This window comes from Macrobrachium nipponense, chromosome 27 (assembly GCF_015104395.2).
Source record: "Macrobrachium nipponense isolate FS-2020 chromosome 27, ASM1510439v2, whole genome shotgun sequence".
Classification (NCBI taxonomy): domain Eukaryota; kingdom Metazoa; phylum Arthropoda; class Malacostraca; order Decapoda; family Palaemonidae; genus Macrobrachium; species Macrobrachium nipponense.
The window spans coordinates 22,015,252-22,029,873 of record NC_087216.1 but is presented as its reverse complement, the minus strand read 5'-3'; positions in this window follow the sequence as shown (position 1 = coordinate 22,029,873).

Sequence of the window (14,622 nt, the reverse complement as noted above, 5' to 3'; positions counted from 1 at the left end):
TTGAGTAGAATTTCGGAGCTGATGCTTTGAAATTTTTGCTGACACCTCTGCATATCTCATTGGTGGTTTGCTTTTCTCTTTTACCTGATATTCTTGATTTCTCTCTTTATTTGTTTCTTTCTTATTTGATTTTTATTACTTGGTTTGGTTATTTATTTATTGATTATGATTCATGGCTACAGGGTGCATATATTTGCATTTTTTGTCGAACTTACATCCTTTTCCTTCTTTTAGGTTTTTACATATTTTTTTTGGATGCAGATCTCTGCAATCATCCCCATAGCCATCTAAGTATGCACATTTACCATATATTTCATAGTTTTTGACATATCTTAGGATGTTTGTAGTAACATCTTTCTCCAAATCTGCAATTCCCTCTTTTCAAAAGGTTGCAGATTTTGTCTTTCTTGTCTATTTTTTCCTCTTTCCCGTCATTGTATAGATCTGGGTAGAGCCTCTTCGGATTTGCTTTTCTGTTGTCATATCGTAATTATTTCTTCGTAGTATGCTGCTTTATTGCCTCATATGTAGTATCAATGAGTATCTCTGCATCCATACTTTATCTTGTTCTTTGTTTTCCTTATTTTTTTCGTCATTTCATTTTTGTTTACTTCTCTTCCGTTTTCCTCTTCTTCTTTTTTTCTTCTTCTTCTTCCTCTTCCTCTTCTTCTTCATCCTCAACTATTTGTACATTCAATCTTGATTTAATAAACATTGTCTATCCATGATAGTACATGTTTGAACAAAAAATTCGTTGTAATCTTTTCTCAAATCTTGTATTACCTCAGCACACTGTGGATGGGTCGGAATGTTGCATGCAGCACATTTTCTGATTAGGTTTTGTGGATTGACTATGCTATACCAAACCTTACACAGTTTGCATGCTTTTGCATTCTTTTTCCTAATGCATCAATTAGGATATTCACAAGATTCACCTATTCATTTTCTTTGTCGGAATATGTTGTTTATGTATATTTTCTTTATGAGTCTCTTGACCACTTGGATTTTATTTGGAACTTCTTCAATTATTTTCAAGATGTTTTCATTAGATTTGTTCCAGTTTGAAGGATTATATCCTTCTAATATCTATGAAATGCTTTTGTATCTTTTTGGTTAGGACTGTTGCTGATTTCATAGATGAGAAATGCCAGTTCCCTTCCTGCTACCTCATCGTATTGCGAATTTGCTAAACACGCCAAATTACGCCACCTCTTCCCGCAGTTGGAACTTACTGCCATCTTGTTCTGTTTTATAGTATTACACTTGATAAACTAACTTAGAAGACGCTTTATCCTACTATTTTCACACTAATCTTATCACCGATAGTTCACGAACACTTCTAGATATTTCTCAAATTCTAGTCGTATGTTAAACTTGTGATATCTGTTGATTAATCTGACTTCACACGGGTACGTCTCACCCTTAGCTGAGAGAGAGAGAGAGAGAGAGAGAGAGAGAGAGAGAGAGAGAGAGAGAGAGAGAGAGAGGACGCTTAATGTCAGATGACGCAATGGGGTCATATAATGCTTAATAGCTGCGCTGAAGTGTAGGGATTACGTGGTAAATGAAGTAATAAGGACAAGATGAAGGGCTTTATAAGGAGAGAGAGAGAGAGAGAGAGAGAGAGAGAGAGAGAGAGAGGAGAGGCGGTGGTGGGTGTGGCCTGGGTGGGAGGGTTGTGGGAAGAAGGGAGAGAGAGAGAGAGAAAAAAGATAAGCATAAGATGAACTAGAGACTTCGTCTGAAATGAAGTCAGGGTAATAATGTAAGCTATGGAGAGAGAGAGAGAGAATATGCTTAAGATGAACAGGTAATAATGAACTTTATGTATGGAATAAGAGGAAAGTGAATAGTAAAGAATTAACCTTAAAGAAACTAAGAGAGAGAGGGAGAGAGAGTAAAATGAGCATGAAAGAATGCAGTTTAAAGTAACTGGAAGAGAGAGAGAGAGAGAGAGAAAGAGAGGGGGGAGGGGGAGTTGGGTAAAACGATGTAACAGAGAAAAAGACAGGATTTTATAGCTAAGTTAAGAGCGAGAGAGAGCGAGGAAAAAAAAAGAACGCTTAAATCAGCCGAGTGGTAATTTGCTTTTTTCATTGCTTCTCTTCAACTCTGCCGAGTCTTGCAGAATTAACAGCAACTAATCCTGTTCAATACATTTTCCTCTCTCAGTGCCTTCGACGTGATATCTCTGGCTTGGCACTGGGTACAAATCTATTTTTTTTCTTTAGTTTAAAATCCCTTATATGAAATGGCGTTCATTTTTAAGACTATTTTTTTTTTTTTTTTTTTTTTTGCCTGGATGTTGTTATAAAATGGTAATGACTTGGATACACAAATCCTTTTCAAGTTCTGTCCTCAATAAAAAGAACAGTAAGCACAGTTTCAACCGAAGGATATTCACCAGTAGCAATTTAGCTTTAGGATTTGTCAGTGACTCTCCATTCACGATAATTATTATGGTAGAAATTAAATACCCAAGTTCAAATCCTGTGTGATGATGTGCAAAAGTATTATTATGTGGACATATCAGCTGATACAACCACAAATTAAACCACTTGATTGATACCGGTGGATTTGATTAATGCATATAGTATTAAGCAAACTTTTCCAGTACATGCAATGATTGATAAAGGTGATTTTGCCATTCGTAACAAAATAGGAAAGTTTCTCAAACAATCGATTCAAGGTGATGGAGATATCAGTCAACTTTTGACAGGAGCAATATATACCTTCCTCTCGTAACAATATCTCCTTGCGAGTACTTTGTAGCGAACTTAGTCCGCAGTTGTTGTTAATGGGAGTACTTTGTGATTTGCAGCATGACTCTATAAGAAGTTCAGTTGCATGCCTGTAACTCAGAAGCAAATTGAGGCAAATGGTTGATACTTAACGGGGTGGTAGAGATCGGTCTACAGAAAGGTTTAACAGTGCAGGTTTTTGAAGTGCACATTAGTAAAGATAATGCTCTTCAAGGTCCACAATAATATACTAATGGTAGCAGTAGTAAAATTTTATAAAACTGCTACCATCAGTATATTATTGTGGACGTTTATGAACATTACTTGTGCCTTCGTAATTGAGATTTCTACCCAGTAAAGTTAATGGTATAACGGGATGTGAAAAAGTTTGAAATATTCTTTTCATAGATTCTTTCCACTTTGTGATTACTTACTTCATATATATATATATATATATATATATATATATATATATATATATATATATATATATATATATATATATATATATATTGATGAAGGAAGTAGATAATCAGTTTCCTGTCTTTGCAACGTATCTTTCTTTTATTTGCTCAAAATCTTGCAAAAGTTGGTGGCTGGGCGGTTTCCAAGTTGCACACAAATCTGGCTAAAATGTGGGGTGGGGGGGGGGGGGGGGGGGGGGGGGGGGTGGGGGGGTCAATGGCACCCGAAGACAGACTTCCCTAAAATCTCGTTCTTATTCATAGCTATTGCATCATTTCACAAATATCTCGGAGTTTCATTTCTATAGGCAGGCAATTTGTAGGTGGCCAGACGACAGGGAGGTCACCTCAGGTCTGTCAAAGCAGAGAATGTGAGGAGCCGTTCCATAGCATATAATCGTCCGGTTCAAGAAAGTTGTTATAATGAAGTAAGGTTTAACTATTTAACTTTTATAAAGCCGAACTCAGCTCTTAGAATTTGGTTGATCACCCTATGAAAACTAGCGTTAAAATGCCTATGGACGTCAACTCTTAAGTTCCAGAGAAAGTGCTGCAGCTTGATGAGAGAGAGAGAACAGAGAGAGGAGGGAGAGAGAGAGAGAGAGAGAGAGAGAGAGAGAGATCTGTGTTTTCCTTCTACGTAAAATGTAGCCGTGAAGACCTTGATTTGTTGACTTAGATTTAAATTTTATTTACTCATTTCAGCTATTTGCCCAGACGGGAATTACATGACTCTTCTCTCTCGGAATTCAGTATTAAAGGTTTCTACTTTTACATTTTAAGTGAAGTTCTCTGAATACACATTACGAGAAGTGTAGGTATGCAAAGAAGGTAATATTTGAATAATACTCTGAGAAATGTGAAGATGATATTGTCGACTATCATGTGTGAGCTCTCTCTCTCTCTCTCTCTCTCTCTCTCTCTCTCTCTCTCTCGTGCAAGTGAATGAGTTGCCCATGAGACTGGCAACGGAGGTTAAACCTGGGCCAAGAGAAATGAAGGAGTAAGTCCCATCCGCGGGCGATGACCGACAAGTCAACAGGAAGTGTAAATATTGGCTGACTTGAGGCCCCTTCCTCTGTTCCTGCTCTGGAGGACGGGACGCTGTCACTCGGTGCCACTGCGCGTCTCTTCCATCTGTTTTCTTCTTTGGTCTCTCCTTTTATTCTCTTCCTTCCTCTTTCTCCTGCTCTGTCTTTACAGTTCTGTCTACATTTCTGTCTTGAGAGATATCTCATTTTCTCTTTCTCTGTCTTTAGACTTCTCTCTTTTTTTTTTTTGTCTCTAGAGTAATCGCAATCTGCAGATCTCTTTCTTTCTGTCTTTAGAGCTCTCACTTTCTGTTTTTCTGTCTTTAGAGCTCTCTCTCTCTCTCTGCGCCTGTCTTTCTGCCTATGGAGGTCTCTCTTTCTGTCTTTCTGTCTTGAGAGTTCTGTCTTTGTATTTAGAGCTCTTCTTCTGTCCCTCGAGTTCCCTTTTTATAGCCGTGTCATCCTGTCTTACTGATTCTCCCTATCGAGCAACGCTCTGCTATTACTCTCTCCTCTTTCTTGATCTTTTATTACACTTCCGCTGCACTGTATCTTGTTCGTTCTCTATCTCTCTCTCTCTCCGTCTATCTCCCACTTCACAGAAATCAACCAGACTTGGTCTTTCGCTTCAAAGCAAAAGAAATTGAAAAATACGGGGCGGAAGGGCCAGTGGTGAGTGAGGGAGGTTGGAGAGAGAGAGAGAGAGAGAGAGAGAGAGAGAGAGAGAGAGAGAGAGAGATAAAATGTCCGTCCCTTCCTCCTCCGAGGTCACACTCGACCTGAGTTTTCGGGGCGATAAAGTCCCTGGAAGGAAACTCACCAGTGTATATTGGGACAGTTTTATGACCACTCGGCATACTAATTAGGTTCATTTATCAGGTGAAAAATTACCTCCAGGGAGGATTATTCTCCCCCCTCCCCCTCCCCCAACAAGGGTGCGTGGGAATGGACGCTATGATGGAGCTGTCAGATGGCCGGGGGGGCGGGGGGGTAACGGGTGGGGGGTTAGTTGGTATCCAGGGAGAACCTGGGTATCATGGTATGCAGGTTGGTGTCTTCATGGTAGCTGATGGCATGGTTTAGAACACCAGTGGTTATGTATTTTTTTTAGTTATAATTTATTATTTAGGTTCTTAATTCAATATTTTTACAAATACTGGACCAACATGAAATATAGTATTTCATTTGAACTTAAGTCATGGAATGCAGCGTAGAATGGAATTAAATGGAGTTTGTCGTAACATAGGTGTTAAATATAACACCTATGTTACGACAAACTCCATTTAATTCTTAGTTTATATTTTATTTTTTTCGAGGGGGCTGGGGTGGGAGGGGGGCCAATGACCGTTGGATGCTGACGGTAAATGTTGGCGATTGATAAAACTGAAACTAACCGTGATTGGTGGAATACATCGACCAATCAGAAGCAAGAGAGAAGCTTGAAGGATGTCAGCTGTGGATATTTACTCTCTCCGAAAAAACTGACTAGAATACAGTCTTTCTTAAGTCTTTGTCAGAATTAAATCAGAAATCTCAAAAAATAAAGAGAAAACGTACAACTCTGGACGAGTGTAAAAATGATGCATGGAAATTAAGAGTATTCCGGTGGTAAGTGCACCCAAATACATGTACATTCATTAATATTGCATGTAATTTCATAGAATATTCAAGCATCATAAATTAATATATGTATATTCATGGGTCACCAAATTCATTAGCACATTAAACTTAATATCTGGCGTTATATGAAATTATAGAAATAAATCGTAGTGTGCCCTGTCTGCTTCCATTCGTTGCTGATGATATATTTCGTTTTTTTTGTTTTCGCAATAGTGGAAATTAACATTGTATTTTGTTGCTTATTTCTAGTCCTCTAAGAAATTCTCTCTCTCTCTCTCTCTCTCTCTCTCTCTCTCTCTCTCTCTCTCTCTCTCATAGAAGCCCCAGGTGCCTCGTATTCCATTCAGGATCGTCAGTCGAGGAAAAAAAAGCGCAAACCAGGCGAATTATTCTTGCCCCGCGTCTACTGGTGAAATCGACCATTGATTCTATTACAATTTCCCCCCACTGGCTTTTCCTTGTCTTTGGTAATTGGACAAGGGGGCACGAGGGACTGGGGTCTCTCTCTCTCTCTCTCTCTCTCTCTCTCTCTCTCTCTCTCTCTCTCTCTCTCCAGAGCACACACACAGGAGCATAGTCTGAAACGTAGGGCGTTCGCCATTGCAAAGACAGGAGTAAAGAAAACGAGGTTTATTTAGGGGTGACTGTTCAGATTTCCCTTTAGGCTAAACTTTCAGACTTTTACGCTACATAGAGTCGTGGCAAAACAGAGAAGTAAGTTGAAATTTGTTAAAATGCACAATTTCATTTTTAAGGAAGCTCAAAAGAAGGGGAGACAAGGAATATGAGTTATGACCATATATAATCGTAGCTTCCTTCCTGCATAGTAGGTAGATAGGATATCAAGTCAAATGGATGCCAGATTCCTTAGTTGTAATCAATACATTGAAATTCCCACCATTCCTCCTATTCCTGGTTCTCATTTTTACCAAATCCTACTGCCATTTGTGGCTGATTCCTGGTCTCCCTTTCGACCTATTCCAGGTCTCTCACTCGATCAATTTCAGGTTTCTCTTCCGACTAAAACCAGGTCTTTCTTTCGACCAATTCCAAGTATTCCTTTCGGCCAATTCCAGTCCTCTCTCTCAACCAATCCGAGGTCTCCGTTCCACCAAATCCAGGTCGCCCTTCGGCCAATTCCAGGTCCCCCTTTCGGCTAATTCTAGGTCCCCTTTCGTTCTATTCCTATTCCCATTTTCGACAAAGTCCAGCGCCCCTTTCTTTTCTAACGAATTTGAGCTTGCTTTTTGGGCCTATTCCAATTCCCCTTCCTTCAAACGCAGAAAATAAACTCAAGAGTAAATCGTTTCCTTTGGATAACATCATTCTCCCCTCTCCTGAACAAAGAGGAAGAAATTCAAGTGGAGAGACGTCTGCTCTTAAATGCTGGTGGACTGGGAACACGAACTCGAGCAATTCCTGCGAATCTGTGAGTGATCCAATTCTTTGCGAAGGAATCGCGTTTGGCGTCAAGGTGAGGGGGAAGGAGGATGGAGTGGAGGTATATATACTCCTCCGTCCAACACGACTGCAGCTGAGGACAGAGATAGGCCAGATTCGAAATGTAAAGTGTAAACACAACAGTTGTTCCCGCTTAGTAGACACAGGTTTGTCACAAAGGCAGAAGTGTTGATATAAGCCACAACAAACACTTGGCCAGAACAGTCTCACCTACAGTCAGATGTGTGTATGTAGTTATGTGAGAAACCAAGAGGTAGGTGCTTGTATGTTTGCAAGAAGGATAACTTTGGATTAATGAACATTTAACAATATCAAGCAAGATGATTGCATGTTATACAGAGTAGATTTCCTTTTAGAAAACATCACTGGCGAATTATTAATGTCTGTTAACCTACTATATGTTATATCACATATACACACATACACACACACACGCATATATATATATAATATATATATATTATATATATATATATATAAATATATATATATATATATATAGAGAGAGAGAGAGAGAGAGAGGAGGCGAAGAGAGAGAGAGAGAGAGAGAGAGAGAGAGAGATTAATAATGAATATGATTAATACTAAATATTTGTACCTAATAATAGCAAAAGATACATATGTTTAGAAGTTTATATGTCCCAAGTCTTCCAGTATGTCCATTGGTTTATCAAGTTGAAAGAATAGCAATTCTACTTTTTCATATGAATGCCTATTCAGTCTTAGACACGTATACAGAGATTTTACAGCAAGTATTGAATTTTACCAATATTATTCGAAGCTCTCTGCATCTGCGTATCCCACGTCAACATGTAATTTTCATAAGGCTCACCCTGCTCAACTTTATAACGAGAATTGGGCCGATTATTAAAAAAGGCAACAATCAACTGAGAATATTAAGCGCTGAGCTCTTATGAGAAGGTTATAACTGCCGTGGCATAATATGCTAAAAGTTCAGAGAAGGATTTTTCCTGGTATTAATCAACGCCCTCCCTTACGAATTCTTAACAGGAAACTGGGGAACATGGAAAACTAATTACCGAGGTTCTTTTGTACGGAGGCCGGCAAGATATTCCATTTGAAGAGAGTAACCGAATATTACGTTACAACAAGAAATGGATTAGTATCTAATAATTAGCTTCAGCGCATCTCCAGCAAAGGGTTAAAGATGTAGTGCTGATTCTCAGTTTCCATTTGAATTCCCTTCTTGGGGATTCCAGAAGTAGAGCCGATTATCAATTTCCAGTGAAATTCACTTCCTAGTGATTCCAGATGTAGTACCGATTCACAATTTCAAGTTAAATTCCATTCCTAGGGATTCCAGAAGATGTAGTGCCTATTCGCAATTTCCAGTTAAATTCCCTTCCTAGTGATTCCAGATGTAGTGTTTCTCAATTTCCAGTTAAATTATCTTCCTAGGGATTCCAGATGTGCCGATTCTCAATTTCCAGTTAAGTTCACTTCCTAGGGATTCCAGAAGTAGTGCTGATTCTCAATTTCCAGTTAAATACCCTTCCTAGGTATTCCAGATGTAGTGACGATTCTCAATTTCCAGTTGAATTCTTTTCCTCGGGATTCCAGACTCACTTCCAGTTTCTCCTAGTCGAAAACGTTTTAAAGGGAAGCTATTGAATTAGTGGAAACAGGTAGCAATTATATTTGGGCTCCACTATCTTTGATCAAGGAAACGTTTATTGAAAATGGTCGTCACTTGTTCTAGCCTTTATTGCGAAGGAAGGGAGGCAAAAACCATCATCTCTCGAACTGGAAAAATCCAGTTTTCTCGATACAGGGCCAGAAATGAATACAAATTCACAGTCCCCTTCTGGAGACCTTTCCCTTCGAAGGAAAGAAAGAAAGGAAGAGAAAGTGGACTTTTACAACCGCTGGTTATAAAGAAAGTCATAAAAAGATATAAGATGCTTCAAGTTTTTCTTTTTTTCTTTTGGTAATGAAGGGAAAAAATAGGCGATTCTTTTCACCGTTTGATTTGGGAAGTTTCTCCTCTACCAAGGAGAGAGAGAGAGAGAGAGAGAGAGAGAGAGAGAGAGAGAGAGAGGCTACTACTTTTAAATTCAGGGGAGGAGCGATTCTTTTCCTGCAGACTTTCCTCCTGGGGTTAAATTGCTTCAAATGTTCTTATCGTCAGATCAAATGATGCAACTTTGGCCCATTCTTGGGCAGACTGGGGGCTGGAATGGGGTGGGGGTGGGCGGGGGTGGGGGGATGCATGTTTAGGGGACGGTGGGGGTAAAATAGGGGGCGGGGGGAGGGGGGTTGTTATCAAAGGCAAGAGCTGATCAGACTTTTTTTCTCTGCGTCTCCTTTCTACATAAATCCTGCCATGTTGGTGTGGGGTCGGGGATGGGGGATTAGATGTAAAAAAAAAAAATCAAAGGTTTATTCCTTTTACCATTGGGAGTTTCTCTCTCTCTCTCTCTCTCTCTCTGGCAAGCACAGAAAGACTTATATTAAAAAGATGTTCAAACTCGGTTTTATAGTCAAGATCATCTGTTGCAAGTATCATTGCCTGGAAGATATTTATAGTCATCATGTGGATTATACTACCTCCTGATTATAAACAGTTACATTAATAGTAACGTCCCAGAAGGGTTTTAAAATGTCTTAAATTCTCTAATATATATACAGAACTTGACGGTTTTCAGAACGAGTCTTTTATCATTATTGTCAATACGTCAACTTTACCTTTTTACTGTCTAGACATCACACCAGTTCTTGCACACTGTCTTGTCTCGTATATCATCTGACAGAATTCCCATCTGGTTTAGGCCTATCCAGGCCGTTTCTCGTGATTTCCTAGGCCTTCCTACTAGCCGTCGCCTGCCTGCTTCCATGTCAGCTATTTCTCTGATTGAATTTATCCTTCCAAACCACCAAGAGTTATTTTGACCGATCGGATTTTGGACTCTGTCCGGCGTGAGTTGAATTTTCAGTGCAAGAAGCTAGTTTGGATTTGTTAAGCTCGAGGAAACTTTTATTTTCAAAGATTTATCGATGTTTGAAAAGCGGAGAGAAGGGAATGTAGGCTCTCTTGTTAGAAGAAGAAAGTAAACAAATTAGCCCCCTACGAAAGTATATATATTTAGCTCTTCGACACAAGTCTAAGTGCTTACTTGTTTATACTGCGCCGTCCAAAACCTCGACGAACCACTGTAGAAAGGCCAGTGAATTAAAAATAAGTAATTTCTTGCGTTGTCTCAGAAGAATAAAACATTATTTCCTCATTATTCATGAAGCACCGAGGTAGGTCAGTCGAAGATGTCTTTACCGAGGAAATTAGACAGTACCAATAAACGGGTGAATAACTGAATCAGCAATGAACTAAGAATATAAAGATACAAGAATAATAGGAGGCAAAATTCTTTAAAATTATTTAAACCTAAGAGTAAAGAAATGGCAATTAAATTATTCACATGTACATCGTAGAATAAAGCCAGACTATGCTAAGAAGCTTGCTTTGAGTGTGGCGCATTCGTAAATACGTGCGCATGTGAGGGCACGCACGCACGTACACCCACACACATGTGTGTGTGAACTTTAATTTATTAAACTGTTTGTGCTCCTTAGGTCCCGTTGCGTCGCTCATTACGGAGATGAGGAATGAGAGAGAGAGAGAGAGAGAGAGAGAGAGAGATGGAAGTTCATATGCGTCTCCCTGGGTCTTAAATTAGGGCTGGGAATTAAAGCCCTTCATTAAAAGTCCTCTCTCTCTCTCTCTCTCTCTCTAGACTGAGAGAGAGAGAGAGAGAGAGAGAGAGAAATAGGAGGAGGGTTTTCTAGTGTGTCAATAGGTCCTGTTGACTCGCTGGCCGTTCTGGAAGGAAACTTATGGCTTCATTTAGTGAGCCCCGAGGGTGCTGGCCACCGTGTCATGACGGAAGTTCTCTCCTCCTCCTCCTCCTCCTCCTCCTCCTCCTACTCCTCCTCGAGGTGCAATCTCGCGTGGGACTCGAAACCGACTCGAGAGACCCGCTCGTGGCGCTGACATTGGCCTCGAACTGTGAACGAGTTTTTCCTTGGGAAGTTTTCGAAGTTGAAGTTAACAAAAGTAAGTGATTTTTTATATATATACATATAATTATATATATATATATATATATATACTATATATATATATATATATATATATATATATATATCTATATATATTATATATATATATATATATATTATATAAATGTATATATATAAGAATAATATTTTATAATAATATAGAGATTTAATATATATATATATATATATAGATATATATATATATATATTATATAATATATATATATATATATATATTCACGTCGTCGTCAAATATCAAATTAAAATTAAGTCAGGAAGTGTATGATAAGTGTGTGGATATCCATGATTCATATATCCTCCCAAACCCTGTGCTTGCTTGGGAAGTTTTCTAAAACAATGTTAACAAAAACAAGTCATTTTATATATTTTGTTTTTCACGTCGCCATGGAATAATAATGAAAATACAATTAACTCAGGAAGTCTACGAACAGTCTGTGAATGTCGCTGGTGATTTATAAATCCTCTCAAACTTTTCATAATCACAGAAACCTGGATTAGTATTCCTTTTTAGGAAAACCAGCAATAAATCCCCTTCGTCGTTATCTCCAGGATCTCTACGTTCAAGAATCCTTTTTCCTTGATTTCAAATATACAATATACTGTTCTGGAATACACATTGCCTTGATTTGAAATATACAATATACTGTTCTGGAATACACATTGCCATGATTTCAAATATACAGTATACTGTTCTGGAATACACATTGCCTTGATTTCAAATATACAATATACTTTTCTAGAATACACATTGCCCGAGAAATTATTTGATCATCCTAACTACAGAATTCGACTACAGCCTAAAATACAAAGTAAGTTATGACCTCTGTGTACGTATGTACATATGCTGTACTTACAGAGACCACTGCCACCTAATGCATGCTAATGACTGCTTGTGGGGACCCAGTTTTCTAGGACTATGCCCAACTTTGAGGACAGTACCCGATGTCGAGGACTGTACTCAACTTTGAGGACAGTACCCTACTTTGACGACCGTGCCAAACTTTGAGGATTGTACCTAGATTTCGAGGACTGTACCCAACTTAGAGGACAGTACCCAATTTCGAGGATTGTGCCCAACTATGAGGACAGAATCCAATTTCGAGAACTGTACCCAACTTGGAGTAATGTACCCAATTTCGAGGATCGTGCCAATCTTTGAGGATAATACCCAACTGTGAGGACCGTGCCAAACTCTTAGGATAGTACCCAACTTTGAGGACAATACCCAAGTAATAACAGTATAATTTTTTGTAGACTGCTGTAGAACGAAATAGAAATATAAGAAGAGAAACGCGGATAAAATGGTGGACTGAAAAAAAAAAGTGATAAAGAGAAGAATTACGGAATGAGTAGAAAAGCGTTGTAATAGAAATTCTTGTGTGAACGGTGGCATTCTTAAAATAAAGGTAGCGGAATAAAAGGGTGTGCAGATGACCTGAGATAGAGAGAGGAAGCAAGAGAGAGAGAGAGAGAGAGCAGAACACCGTGTTCTCCGAAGCGCAAGAACACGACAACAACAAAGACTAATTAGCAAGATGGCAAGATTCACACAGAGAGAAGAAAGGAGAAGCCGTTGTTAAAAGACTAATTATTAATTAAAACAAGGCAGATTAACGGACAGAAAAAAGAGGAAAAATAGTTCCGCTCCGTGTGCGACTTTTTTTTTTCTTGGGGGGTAATTAGATAAAAGCTTTTGGTTTCTTTTTCTCTTTTAAATGTTACTTGGAGAAAGGGCTTTGTTACCGATTGTCAGGTACAGGAAAGTATATTTTAAGTGGTCCGTCAGTGCAATCATTGTCTTTGTTATATGAAAGGTGGTGTGTGTAGATGTGTGTAGCTCGTAACATGAAAGGTGGTGTGTGTGTGTGTGTGTGTGTGTGTGTGTGTAGATGTGTGTGTAGATGTGTGTAGCTGACACTGTCAGTCAGCTCAGCTGAAGGTTGGTTGTCCCTCTGTGTTTCAGGTTAGTACACTCTGAAATGTTCTTTCTGTAAAGAATAGGAATGTGTATGTATTTATACATATACATATGTATATATATAGATGTGTACATATATATATATATATATATATATATATATATATATATTATAATATATGTAAATATATATATATACATAACATATATATATATAATATATATATATATATATATATATATATATATATATATATATATATATATATATATATATATATATATATACATACGAATAGTAATTGGTAATTTCCTTCAGAACTAAACCTCACAATATACATCATGCAAATTCCTTCACCATACAACTTTCACCATAAGGAAAATCTCTGCATATATGGATACCTATGCTAAATCAGTCTTGCATCAAGGTAGACGATCCAGTACCTCTTGAGAGAGAGAGAGACCTTACCTTACCTTACAGACCTTACATCTTGTTCGGGTTGCCCCAGGTCCCTCAGTGTGAGGCACCTCTAATGTTCTTACCGAGAGGGTTGATAGTACATCTTCCGGTATATTTTGCATCTTCCAATCTTGGATGGTCTGGGATTGCAGTTTAGATATTTGTCGAGCTTATTCTTAAACACATCTACGCTCACTCCTGATATATTCCTCAGATGAGCTGGCAACGCATTGAATAGACGCTGCATTATCGATGCTGGTGCGTAGTGGATTAATGTCCTGTGTGCTTTCCTTATTTTTCCTGGTATAGTTTTGGGCACTATTAATCTACCTCTGCTTGCTCTTTCTGATATTTTTAGTTCCATGATATTTTCTGCTATTCCTTCTATCTGTTTCCATGCCTGAATTATCATGTAGCGTTCTTCTCCTTTCTAGACTATATAATTTTAAGAATTGTAGTCTTTCCCAGTAGTCTAGGTCCTTAACTTCTTCTATTCTAGCTGTAAAGGACCTTTGTACACTCTATTTGTGCAATATCCTTTTGATAGTGTGGGTACCATATCATATTGCAATATTCAAGTGGGACTACGAACATATGTTTTATAAAGCTATATCAGTGTTCAGCTTTTCTTGTTTTGAAGTGCCGTAACAACATTCCCATTTTTGCTTTACATTTTGCCAACAGAGTTGCTATTTGATCAATGCATAACATGTTCCTATTCATCATCACACCAAGGTCTTTAACTGCTCCTTGATTTGTGATGGTCTCATTATTAGGTCCCTTATATGCTATTAGCTTTCTTTCTCTGTACTCCATAATTTATTGATTCAAA